Source organism: Odocoileus virginianus, chromosome 26, assembly GCF_023699985.2.
Source record: "Odocoileus virginianus isolate 20LAN1187 ecotype Illinois chromosome 26, Ovbor_1.2, whole genome shotgun sequence".
In the NCBI taxonomy this organism is placed as follows: domain Eukaryota; kingdom Metazoa; phylum Chordata; class Mammalia; order Artiodactyla; family Cervidae; genus Odocoileus; species Odocoileus virginianus.
The window spans coordinates 45447200-45461569 of record NC_069699.1 but is presented as its reverse complement, the minus strand read 5'-3'; the positions used below and the strand labels follow the sequence as shown (position 1 = coordinate 45461569).

Here is a 14370-nt window from a genome sequence, read left to right as displayed (position 1 = left end):
TTTGAAATATATGTCTTTACTCTTGGGAAGTGAAACAAGCTTACTTCTAACAATCTCATCTGCTCAAAAGTCTATGAAGCCACATAATAAGTAAAGAGATGAAAGAAGTCCCATAAAGTGAATTCTTTGATCAGAATTCAGAATTATATGAAATAATGTGGACTGAGTATTTGATCTTTCATGTGGACCTTCTAGTAACTTGCTCAAGATTTTTGGAATTTTTACTTTACACCAAACAATTAACATGATACAGGTGGAAAATATTACATTCCAGAGGTTATTATAAACTGTTAAGTGGAAGGAACAAAAGGTCATATGATTTTGGTTTTAGAGAAGTCTCTATTTCTCTATTGATTCTGGACAACATTAGTGATAGTCTTCCAGTGATAATTATCATATAATAGGATATATAGGTAGACTATTGTGTAATAGAAAAAGCAGAGCTTTCTGGTCTGAAAAGTAAATTAAAAACACCTTGAGTTCAAACCCTAATTTTGTCCTGTTCATCATCTTGAATTTATATATTATATAAGTTCATGGTTTCCTTGTATTAAACTGAGGACAATTATATTTATCTCACTTGGTTTCTGTAAGGATTAAAAATGGTATTTATACAACTGAACTGAATACCAAATGCTTCCCTAGTTGTTACTCCATGGGCATGTAATTCAATGCAAAATTATTTGTAAACAAACCGGGGATCAGAAATATGAAGGCTATAATATTATTTTCCTAATGGAAGAAGATGCGAATGTGGACAAGAAACAGTTCTCTGACAGGGAAAAATAATATTTTTTCTTATATAATATAATGACTATAGAAGAAAACTCCTTCTGTCAAACTGTGTATAGGATAGTCCTTCCATGAGAGAAAATCTATGGATGACAAAGTGAGAAATAGAGGTAACTGACCAAGAAGCCCTTGACCAATGGGTGTATTTTCATGTATATATTGCTTGAAAAAGAACAAATTTCATTAGCTTTTAGATATACTTACATTGCAACTGTATCATCACAGACTATAAATTTCTATAATATAAATTTCAGATTAAGACAAGACAAAATCATTTCACTCTCGTTTACTCCTATGTTGAATTCATGTTCTATTGTGCAATGAGTTCTCTCCCAAAGAACAAAATCAAGTCTTGTCTATTCATCTTCCCTAAGAATTTAAACTCCTAGAGGAGAACATAGGCAAAACACTCTCCGACATGAATCACAGCAGGATCCTCTATGACCCACCTCCCAGAATATTGGAAATAAAAGCAAAAATAAACAAATGGGACCTAATGAAACTTAAAAGCTTTTGCACAACAAAGGAAACTCTAAGCAAGGTGAAAAGACAGCCCTCAGATTGGGAGAAAATAATAGCAAACAAAGCAACAGACAAAGGATTAATCTCAAAAATATACAAGCAACTCCTGCAGCTCAATTCCAGAAAAATAAATGACCCAGTCAAAAAATGGGCCAAAGAACTAAACAGACATTTCTCCAAGGAAGACATACAGATGGCTAACAAACACATGAAAAGATGCTCAACATCACTCATTATCAGAGAAATGCAAATCAAAACCTCAATGAGGTACCATTACACACCAGTCAGGATGGCTGCTATCCAAAAGTCTACAAGCAATAAATGCTGGAGAGGGTGTGGAGAAAAGGGAACCCTCTTACACTGTTGGTCGGAATGCAAACTAGTACAGCCACTATGGAGAACAGTGTGGAGTTTTCTTAAAAAACTGGAAATAGAACTGCCATATGACCCAGCAATCCCACTTCTGGGCATACACACCGAGGAAACCAGATCTGAAAGAGACACGTGCACCCCAATGTTCATCGCAGCACTGTTTATAATAGCCAGGACATGGAAGCAACCTAGATGCCCATCAGCAGACGAATGGATAAGGAAGCTGTGATACATATACACCATGGAATATTACTTAACCATTAAAAAGAATTCATTTGAATCAGTTCTAATGAGATGGATGAAACTGGAGCCCATTATACAGAGTGAAGTAAGCCAGAAAGATAAAGACCATTACAGTATACTAACACATATATATGGAATTTAGAAGGATGGTAACGATAACCCTATATGCAAAACAGAAAAAGAGACTCAGATGTATAGAACAGACTTTTGGACTCTGTGGGAGAAGGTGAGGGTGGGATGTTTCGAGAGAATAGCAGTGAAACATGTATATTATCTAGGGTGAAACAGATCACCAGCCCAGGCTGGATGCATGAGACAAGTGCTCGGGCCTGGTGCACTGGGAAGACTCAGAGGGATCGGGTGGAGAGGGAGTTGGGAGGGGGCATCGGGATGGGGAATACATGTAAATCCATGGCTGATTCATGTCAATGTATGGCAAAACCCACTACAATATTGTAAAGTAATTAGCTTCCAACTAATAAAAATAAATGAAAAAAAAAAAAAAAGAAAAAGTTCAGCCTGCTGTTGGATAACAGGAGACAGGGGCATCCTTGTCTCATTCCTGGCCTTTGTTTTTGCCAGTAAATGTGATTATTCTTGTTTTCTTGTGGCTTCCATATTGAGTCAAGAATGTTTCTTAGTTTGCTTTGTATTCTTAGTTTGCTATGAGTTTTGTTTTTGTTTTAATCAGAGATGGGAGCTGTATAATGTTGCCTGAGGTCGTCCTATGTGTTTTTTTCTCCTTTTGTATGTATTATAGTGAATCGCACTAATACATTTTTAGTATTGAAACACTGTTGCATTCTTGAAATAAATATTTGGTTATAGTGAAATTAAAAAAAAAAAAAGAATTTACTGTGAAAAAAAAAAAAAAGAGAGAGAGAGAGTCAAGTCTACCCAAAGTTGCAGGCAGGGGAAGGTGAATTTCCACAGTTGTTAAGGATTCAAGTCCTATATCTGGGGTCTCTGGGCAAGGCAGGAGGTGGAGCATGTGGTGGACTCAGCATAGAATTTAGAGAGAGCAACCTACCCTTATCTTTCCCCTTTTAACTCTGATTACAGGAAAATGTTGATAAAACTGCATTATTGAACATGAAAGTAAAAAAGGAAAACACAGAAAAACCTCCAACTTCACCCTCTAAACCAAAAGTAAGTCAACAGAGCCCCTCATAGTTGAGGGGGACCCCAACCTGAAATGTGTCTAAAGTCACCCAGGAGTGACAGTTGTCTTCTCTGTGGCCCATAGCATGGGATGATCAGCAAATTTGTCACCCAAAGCAAAGTCTATTTGTGAGTGAAAGATAGTGCTAGGGATTATTGCTCAGGAACAACAGTCATAAACTGAGAGTGTCCCAGTCCAACCAAGATGAGTGGTTGTCCTGTCCAGAGTTGGAATGAATAGAAATTGACTCATCGTTGGTTGTCCTTTTGTCCTAGTTCCTTCTAGATCTGAAAAGGTGGGTGACTGAGACATGAAGGTTTGGATTACTAGGAGAAGAAACCCTGCAAAGTGGGAACCCTAGGCTATGCCAAGTTGGGGAGTGGGGTGGTGAGGGCTGTGTTTGAGGGATACATAGTCAACTCTAGGGAAACCCAAGTCTAGAATTGAGTGGGAGTGTGTGTGTGTTTACATGAGTGCATATATATGTGTTAACTGAAGTTCAAGATGTGAGAACCAAAATAAGTGGAAGTGAGGAATAAATGAGCAAGGTTCCAAACTGTGTAGGACAGGCAAACATCTAATCCCATGATTTGACAGAGAAGCCAGTAGGTTGTGCATTGGAGCTGGTGTCAGGCATGAAAGGAGAGCAAAGGATGCCCATTCTTCAGCCTGTGGATGAGATCTGAAAGGAAGTGATATGCCCAGGTGCCACAGAATAACCCTTTGACTCATAGATCGTGGTGTTCTTGTTCTAGACTGGCCAAACAAGCCCAAGGAACCAGGTGACAGGCTAGGGCAGGTGTGTTCCAAGTAACATATGAGGACTGTGAGACTCCAAGGTCAGCTGTGATATGTCTGTTAATCAGGAGTGGCAGAGATGGGGAACTTGTCTGGTCTTCTGGCTCTAGCCAGTGGCCTGCTCAGTGCTCAGGAACTGCTGAGGAATTGACCATTGTTGATGAAGTATCAGGACCCCTTCCTAGCTCATGCCAGAGCTGAGGTGGGTTGGGAACATTTTCTGAGTGTCCCTTCTTTTTCCTTGCAGGCCCTCCCTAAAAAGGAAGGTGAAGAGCAGAAAACTATAAAGATCCAGGCCTGGTGGCAGGGAACCCTGGTGCACAGGACACTACTGCATGCAGCACTCAGAGCATGTATCATTCAGTACTGGTGGAGACAGAGGCTGGAAGGGCTATTGGAAAAGAAGCAATCGTCTGTGCTAGAGAATTATACTCGGGAAAAATGGGCGGTGATCAAGCTACAGTCCTGGGTTCCCATGTGGCACACCCGTCTTTGTTACTGCCGTTTGCTCCAAGCTGCCCACATCATCCAAGTCTACTGGCGCTGGCATAATTGCCAGGCCCATGGCTTTTTCCAGGGCCGTTATGACCTCACAGCAAGCTATTTAGGACTTGAAATTGACATCTTTCTGGGATCACACATCTGTTGGATTACGGACTGCATCCCTTTCCCAATAAAGAACTGATCAGGTCCGCTCCAACACTCTGTCACAAGGCCTCTGTCAGACAAGCTTCAGTTCAGTTCAGTTCAGTTGCTCAGTCTTTGTGAGCCCATGGACTGCAGCACGCCAGGCCTCCTTGTCCATCACTGACTCCTGGAGTTTACTCAAACTCATGTCCATTGAGTCGGTGATGCCATCCAACCATCTCATCCTCTGTCATCCCTTCTCCTCCTGCCTTCAATCTTTACCAGCATCAGGGTCTTTTCAAATGAGTCAGCCCTTCGCATCAGGTGGCCAAAGTATTGGAGTTTCAGCTTCAGCATCAGTCCTTCCAATGAATATTCAGGACTGATTTCCTTTAGGATAGATGGGTTGGATCTCCTTGCAGTCCAAGGGACTCTCAAGAGTCTTCTCCAACACCGCAGTTCAAAAGCATCAATTCTTCAGTGCTCAGCTTTCTTTATAGTCCAACTCTCACATCCATACAAGACTACTGGAAAAACCATAGCTTTGACTAGACGGACCTTTTTTGGTAAAGTAATGTCTCTGCTTTTTTTTTTTTTTCTTTTTTTTAAATTTTTTTTTCTTTTTTAAAATTTATTGATTTTTGGTTGCACTATGTTTTCATTGCTCCTTGTGGACTTTCTCCAGTTAAGATGAGCAAGGTCTCTTATCCTCTGTACCACCAGGAAAGTCCAAGTGAAACTCTTTTGAGTTGTAAAAGCAGACCCAGGGCTTTGAACGATTTGTTAATATATTGATCTTGAAATGGACCTTAAAGATTCAGGGCATATACTTATTTGCATTTGGTTAGGGAGTGTCCTGAGTGAAATGTTACTTACATGAAATTCACATAACACAATATTTTGAACTGTCAAGGAATACCCCAAATTAACCATTTTAAAGAGACCAATTTGGTGGGGGAGGGATAAATTGAAGGTTTGGGACTGAACATATATACACCACTATATTTAAAATAGAAAATCAACAAAGATCTATTATGTAGCACAAGGAATTCTGCTTAATACTCTGCAATAACCTAATTGGAAAAAGAATTTGAAAAAAAATTTTAAATGTGTATATGTAAAACTGAATCACTTTGTTGTACATCTGAAACTAATACAACATTGTAGGTCAGCTAGGCTGCTGCTGCTGCTAAGTCTCTTCAGTTGTGTCTGACTCTGTGCGACCCCCATAGATGGCAGCCCACCAGGCTCCTCTGTCCCTGGGATTCTCCAGGCAAGAATACTGGAGTGGGTTGCCATTTCCTTCTCCAATGCATGCATGCATGCTAAGTCGCTTCAGTCGTGTCCAACTCTTTGCGACCCCATGGACAGCAGCCCACCAGGCTCCTTTGTCCACGGAATTCTCTAGGCAAGAGTACTGGAGTGTGCTGCCATTTCCTTCTCCATGTCTCTGCTTTTTAATATGCTGTCTAGGTTGGTCATAACTTTCCTTCCAAGGAGCAAGCATCTTTTAATTTCATGGCTGAAGTCACCATCTGCAGTGATTTTGGAGCCCCCAAAAATAAAGTCAACCACTGTTTCCACTGTTTCCCCATCTATTTACCATGAAGTGATGGGACCAGACACCATGATCTTAGTGTTCTGAATGTTGAGTTTTAAAACAACTTTTTCACTCTCCTCTTTCATCAAGAGGCTCTTTAGTTCTTCTTCGCTTTCTGCCATAAGGGTGGTGTCATCTGCATATCTGAGGTTATTGATATTTCTCCCAGCAATCTTGATTCCAGCTTTTGGAACTGGTCTAAATTAAATGGGAATGCTCTTGGGTTAGAAGAATTAACAGTTAAAATGGTCATGCTGCCCAAAGCAATCTGCAGATTTAACACAATCCCTATCAAATTATTCATGACATTTATCACAAAACTGGAACAAAAAAATCCTAAAATTTATATGGAACCCAGAAAGACCCAGAATTGGCAAAGCAATCCTGAGGAAAAAGAACAAAGCAGGAGATATGACCTTTCCAGACTTCAGACAACACTACAAAGCTACAGTAATTAAAACAACATGGGACAAAAACAGACCTATAGATCAATGGGACAGAATGGAGAACCCAGAAATAAACCCATACACCAATGGTCAATTAATCTTCAACAGGGGCTTCCCCGATAGTCCAGTGGTTAAGAATCCACCCTGAAATTCAGGGGACAGTGGTTTGAGCCCTGGTCTCCACATGTTATGGAGCAAAGAAGCCTGTGCACCACAACTACTGAGTCTGCGCTCTGAAGCCCAGGAGCCACCATACTGCAGCCTGTGTGCCTAGACCCGAGCTCCACAGTAAGAGAGACCACCACAATGAGAAGTCTGCACACCGCAACCAGAGAGTAGACCCCGCTTGCTACAACTAGAGAAGGCCCTTGCACAACAAAGACCCAGCGCAGCTAAAAATAAAATAAATTTTTAAAAAAATCTTCAACAAAGGAGGCAAGAACATATAATGGGGAAAAGACATCTATTCAGCAAGTGGTGTTGGGAAAGTTGGAGAACCCCATGTAAATCAATGGTTATGAGAGGGTAAGAGGTAGGAAGGCAAGAAGTCCCCAGTCGGCAGGAGGAAATTAACTGCAAGTGGCAGACATTTTTTCCTTCTCTACAAAAAATTAAAATAGACACCTGGTTCTGCCTTGAGTTAACCAATGTGTTTTTTTTATGGAAATGTTTTTCTTAATCTTTGTTAATGAAACTATGTATTTGCTTAGGAATCTGCCTGCTGAACGCCGAAGAATTGATGCTTTTGAACTGTGGTGTTGGAGAAGAATCTGAGAGCCCGTTGGGCTGCAAAGGGATCCAACCAGTCCGTCTTAAAGGAAGTCAGTCCTGAATATTCATTGGAAGCACTGATGCTGAAGCTGAAACTCCAGTATTTTGGCCACCTGATGCAAAGAGCTGGCTCATTGGAAAAGACCCTGATGCTGGTAAAGATTGAAGGCAGGAGGAGAAGGGGATGACAGAGGATGAGATGGTTGGATGGCATCACTGACTCAATGGACATGAGTTTGAGTAAACTCCAGGAGTTGGTGATGGATAGGGAACCCTGGTGTGCTGGGGTTCATGGGGTCACAGAGTCAGACACGACTGAGCGACTGAACTGAACTGAACTGCCTTTCCTCAAGATGGTTTCTTCAAAATGACACACCTTGTGCCGTCCTATCTCAGAAATGCATATTGTGGAGAGAGGACCTGGTGAAACTCCCTCGTCCTTGAGGTGCCTCTCTTATCTGAATAAGCTTGCTAACAGACATAAAACACGTTGCTAAAAACTAGCAAGGAGGTACTCTTTCTGCCCCCTTCTGATGTCTATGTCAGAAGCTTTCTCTATCTCTCTTATATTTTAATAAAATTCTGTTACACCAAAAGCTCCAGTGGTCAAGCCTGTTCTCTGACCCTGGATCGAAGTCCTCTCCTCCAGAGGCCATGAATCCCAGAATGGCACACAGCTGGCAGCAGAAAACTTTCAGTTAGAACACATCCTCACACCATACACAAAAATAAACTCCAAATGGCTTAAAGACTTAAATATAAGACAAGTCACCATAAAACTCCTAGAATGGAACATAGGCAAAATATTCTCTGATATACATTGTACTATATATTATTAGGTCAGTATCCTAAGGCAACAGAAATAAAAATAAAAATAAACAAATGGGACCTAATCAACTTACAAGCTTTTGCACAGCAAAGGAAGCCACTGACAAAAACACAAAACTATAGACCACACTATGAAGGAGTTTCCCTGGAGTTGGCTGACTTGGCAGCCCTGCAACCCCTTCTTTCCTACTCACAGGAGGCATTGCTAATCAACCACAGACCATACCCATCCAGCACCTGGCTCTTAGAACCCTCCCTCATATGAGACTCCAGATAACCTCAGGGCTGACGTGTGAGGTGCCCAATATCTGCCTCACAATCAGATAATCACAATGGTGTGATCACTTACCTAGAACCAGACATCCTGGAATGTGAAGTCAAGTGGGCCTTAGGAATCGTCACTATGAACAAAGCTAGTGGAGGTGATGGAATTCCAGTTGAGCTATTTCAAATCCTAAAAGATGATACTGTGAAAGTGCTGCACTCAATATGCCAGCAAATTTGGAAAACACAGCAGTGGCCACAGGACTAGAAAAGGTCAGTCTTCATTCCAATCCCAAAGAGAGTCTATGCCAAAGAATGTTCAGCTACCCCACAATTGCACTCATCTCACATGCTAGTAAAGTAGTGCTCAAAATTCTCCAAGCCAGGCTTCAACAGTACATGAACTATGAACTTCCAGATGTTCAAGCTGGTTTTAGAAAATGCAGAGGAACCATGGATCAAATTGCCACCATCTGCTGGATCATCAAAAAAGCAAGAGAGTTCCAGAAAAACATCTATTTCTGCTTTATTGACTATGCCAAAGCCTTTGACTGTGTGGATCACAACAAACTGTGGAAAATTCTTCAAGAGATGGGAATACCAGACTGCCTGACCTGCCTCCTGAGAAATCTGTACACAGGTCAGAAAGCAACAGTTAGAACATGGAACAACAGACTGGTTCCAAATAGGGAAAGGAGTAAGTCAAGCCTGTGTATTGTCACCCTGCTTATTTAACTTATGTGCAGAGTACATCATGAGAAACGCTGGGCTGCATGAAGCACAAGCTGGAATCAAGATTGCCGGGAGAAATATCAATAACCTCAGATATGCAGATGAGATACCACCCTTATGGCAGAAAGCGAAGAAGAAGTAAAAAGCCTCTTGATGAAAGAGGAGAGTGAAAAAGTTGTTTTAAAACTCAACATTCCGAAAACTAAGATCATGGCATCTAGTCCCATCACTTCATGGCGAATAGATGCGGAAACAGTGGAAACAGTGGCTGACTTTATTTTTTGGGCTCCAAAATCACTGCAGATGGTGACTGCAGCCATGAAATTAAAAGATGCTTGCTCCTTGGAAGGAAAGTTATGACCAACCTAGACAGCATATTAAAAAGCAGAGACATTACTTTACCAAAAAATGTCCGTCTGGTCAAAGCTATGGTTTTGCCAGTAGTCATGTATAGATGCGAGAGCTGGACCATAAAGAAGGCTGAGTGCCGAAGAATTGATGCTTTTGAACTGTGATGTTGGAGAAGACTCTTGAGAGCCCCTTGGACTGCAAGGAGATCCAACCCGTCCATCCTAAAGGAAATCAGTCCTGAATATTCATTGGAAGCACTGATGCTGAAGCTGAAACTCCAATACTTTGGCCACCTGATGCGAAGGGCTGACTCATTTGAAAAGACCCTGATGCTGGTAAAGATTGAAGGCAGGAGGAGAAGGGATGACAGAGGATAAGATGGTTGGATGGCATCACTGATTCAATGGACATGAGTTTGAGTAAACGCCGGGAGTTGGTGATGGACAGGGAAGCCTGGCGTGCTGCAGTCCATGGGGTCGCAAAGAGTTGGACACAACTGAGCAACTAAACTGAACTGAACTGAATTCCAAAAGTCCCCCCACCTGCCTTGGGCTACATAAGCCTGCACAGCATGGCCTTTCCCGCCTCACTCTCTTAGTGCCCTTCCTGGTGGCTCTGCTAATATCAAATAAACCCAGTAGGCCCCCATCTCAGTGCTTTTCTCTTGTTGCCTCATCTAGAATTTGAATGATCTGAGAGTGAATCTAATCATGCATTGGTCACCTGAGAGCCAGAAGTGGAGTGTTATGATTTGCCTAGTTCAGCTAGTCAGCAGGAGGAAGCCATGGGCAATCATCAGCCATTCATGAAACAGCTGCATGAGGAATAGATGAACTGGTCAGGTCCTTCTCTTGCCCTCTACTCTACTTAGGCAAAACATGTGTCTGTCAGCCTTCACTCAAGAATAACCTCTGAGCTCTACCTTCTAAAGAAAGTGGGTCATCTTACCATGAAGAGATCCTATCATGGATCTATAGGGAAATTGTCAGGGCAGTATTTTTCAAATTTCATCAATGGTCCCAATGATGTGGAAGGTTTAATTAAAGCAGATTGTGGACCCCACCCATCATTTCTGGTTCAGTATATCATGTTCCCAAGATTGAGTATTTCTAACAAATTTCCAAGTGATACTGTGGCAGCTTATCTAGGGAACACCACTACAGTAGAAAAATCTACAATTCTTACACTTCTGAATGGGAAAGGTCAGTTTCTGCCTCCTATGAGTCTTCTCCTGTGTGTCTCCTTTGCTGCTCATAAAAAATGTTTTATATTTGACACTTCTGGAGAACCTTATTTCTGGCCTTTCCCTTCTCAAGAAAAGGGGTTTAAACTAAAAATTCAGTGTTTTAATCCTGCACTGATCTTTTTGATGAACAGCCTCATCATTAGTCCATCCAGGAGCTCTCCCAGAGTTACCACATTAGAACAAAGGACACTTCGAACACCCAGGAAATCATAAGAATTTCAGGAACTCTGTATCAAAATCCAGTTCAAAGACCAAATATTAGAACAAAAGATACTCCTCGTGCTCTTATCACTTAAGAAATTATGATAGTGCTTCCTAGGACTCTCTAGGCTTCTACCATTTCTCTGTGGTTCTTGTTTCTCCACTCATGCTATTCCTGCCTCTTCCCCTCTGCCTCCTGTATTTAACAAGCTCTCCTGAGGCCTAGGCCTCTCCCTAGGCCTCCAAGTGTTGGGGGAAAACAGTGTCAGCCACATTGGCAAGATCAAAGCCATGTTCATTTCCAGTGCAAAGATCATGAAGACCAATGGTGAGAAGCTGGACAAGTTCCAGTCTGAAATCTTCTACACCCTCCTGGAGTTGGAGATGAACTAGACCTGAAAACCCAGCTGTGGGAGTTGAACATCACAGCTGCCAAGGCCACTGAAGTTAGTGTTGGTCAAAAAGCTCTTTTAATCTTTGTTCTTATTCCTCAAGTGAAATACTTCCAAAAATTCCAGGTCTGGCTATTGCGTGACTTGAAGAAGTTCAGCAGGAAACACATCATCTGTTGCTCAGAGGAGAATTCTGCCTAAGCCAACTCGAAAAAGCCATACAAAAAAATAAGCAAAAGCAACCCAGGAGCTTCAGTCTGACAACCGTCATGATGTGATCCTGGAAGATTTGGTTTGCCCAAGTGAGATTACAGGCAAGAGAATCTGCAAGAAACTGAATGGAAGCTGGCTCAAAAGGTTCATTTGGATAAAACACAGCAGAACAATGTGAAACACAAAGTTGAAACATTTTCTGGTATCTGTAAGAAACTCATGGGTGAACTCCCCAATGGTTCAGTGGTTAGGAATTTGCCTGCCAATGCACAGGACATGGGTTCGATCCCTGGCCTGGGAAGATTCCACATGCCATGGGGCAACTAAGCCTATGTGCCACAACTACTGAGCCTGAATGCTTTAAAGCCCATGAACCATAACTACTGAAGCTCACACGCTATAGAGCCTGCAAACCACAAATACTGAGTCCACATGTTATAACTACTGAAGCCTGCTCACTCTAGAGTCAGCATGCCATCTCTATTTATTATAATAAATAAATACATTTTTGAGCAGCTGATTTTTAAAATGTTTATTTGTTTATTTATTTTTGGCTGCACTGGGTCTTCATCACTGCTTGCAGGCTTTCTCTACTTGTGGCGAGCAAGGGCTAGTCTCTAGTTGTGGTGCACGGGCTTCTTATTGCCATTGCTTCTCTTGTTGTGGAGCACACACTCTAGGGCAAAAGCATGGGCTCTAGGGCACTCAGGCTCAGCAGTTGCAGCTTTCAGGCTTAGAGGGCAGACTCAGTGGTTGTGGCACATGGGCTTTGTTGCCCTGTGGCATGTGGAATCTTCCTGGACCAGGGATCAAATCCATGTCCCCTGCACTGGCAGGTGAATCCTTAACCACTGGACACCAGGGAAATCCCAGCAAAGCAAACCTGAGAAAGAAAAGTGAAGCTGGAGGAATCAGGCTTCCTGACTTCGGACATACTACAAAGTTACAGTAATCAAAACAACATGGTACTGGCACAAAAACAGAAGTATAGATCTATGGAACAAGATAGAAAGTTCGGAGATAAACTATCACTCCTGTGGTCACATAATCTATGACAAAGGAGGCAAGAATATACAATGAAGAAAAAGAGTCCCTTCAATAAATGGTGCTGGGAAAGCTGGACAACTGCATGTAAAAGAATGAAACTACAACACTCTCTAACACCATGCACAAAAATAAACTCAAAATAGGTTAAAGACCTAAATGTAAGGCTGGACACTATAAAGTTCTTAGAGGAAAACATAGAACACTCCTGGACATGATTTGCAGCAAGATTTTTTTTAATTCATTTCCTATAGTGATGAAAATTTAAAAAATGAGGTCTAATTAAACTTAAAATCTTTTGTACAACAAAGGAAACCATAAACAAAACAAAAAGACAACCTTTAGAATATTAAGAAAATATTTGCAAGCAAAGCAACTGACAAGGGATTCCTTTCCAAAATATACAAACAGCTCATGAAGCTTAATATCAAAAAACAAACAGCCCAATCAAAAACTGAGCAGAAAATTTACAAAAGACATTTTGCCAAAGACGACATACAGATGGCCAAAAAGCACATGAAAAAATGCTCAGTATTACTAATTGTTAAAGAAATGCAAATCAAAACTACAATGAGGTATCACTTCATACCTTCAGAATGGCCTTCATCAAAAAATCTACAAACAATAAATGCCGGCAAGGGTGTGAAGAAAAGGGAACCCTCTTGCACTGTTGTTGGGAATGTAATTTGATACAGCCACTGTGGAGAACAGTATGAAGGTTCCTTAAAAAACTGAAAATAGAACTACCATATGACCCAGCAATCCCACTCCTAGGCATGTACTCGGAGAAAACTTTAATTCAAAAAGAGACACACACCCCAATATTCCCTGAAGCACTGTTTACAGTAGCCAGGAGATGGAGCAACCTAAGTGTCCATCAAAAGAGGAATGGGTAAAAAGAAGGTATCATACATTTATACAATGGACTATTACTCAGCCAGAAAAAAGAACAAAATAACACCATTTGTGGCAACATGGATAGACCTGGAGATTGTCATATTAAGTGAAGTAAGTCTGACACAGAAAGACAAATATCATATGATATCTCTTACATGTGAAATCTTTTTTTTTAAAAAAGGTACAAATTAACTTATTTACAAAATAGAAGCAGAGTCATGGATGTAGAAAACAAACATAGTTAGGAGGCAGTGAGGGGAGGATCAAGTGAGGGTTTATATGTATACCTATATACTCTGTGTGTGCGCTCAGCCCCTTCAGTCCTGTCTGACTGTAGCCCACCAGGCTTCTCTGTCCATGGGACTTTGCAGGCAAGCATACTAGAGTGGGTTGCTGTGCCCTCCTCCAGAGGATCTTCCCAACCCAGGGGTCGAACCCGCCTCTCTTAAATCTCCCGGCAGATTCTTCACCACCGAGTCACCAGGGAAGCTCCAATTTGAAAGATGTCACCTTCAAAATCTACCTTGCACCACTCATTTTTGTTTTCTATTTAATTAATTTAAAATTGTTGTTTTTATTCTATTGCTTTCTAGATCTATCTGGTCTCTCTTTCTAGTTTCCTATGGTGCACTGAGGTACTAAAACCTGAATCCAGAGAAGACAGGAAGTGCTAAGTCTGAGGAGACACAAGAGTGCTGAATGAAGCTGTACTGCCATGGTCCCTCTTGCCCTCTTGTGTGACTAGTTTAAGAGAGGATGTGGACGGGCCTCACAGGAGGGATGGTACACAAATGCTCTCTTTCCACTCTGAGCTCTGATACGTTTCTGACAGAAGGGAAGTGGACAGGTAATACAAGTTCCCATGGATC

General features: G+C 41.5%; 1 pseudogene; it reads left to right on the top strand.

Annotated features, from left to right (window-relative positions):
• LOC110126428 (small ribosomal subunit protein eS7-like) overlaps window positions 1-14370 on the top strand; it is a 37672-nt pseudogene that overhangs the window by 22876 nt on the left and 426 nt on the right.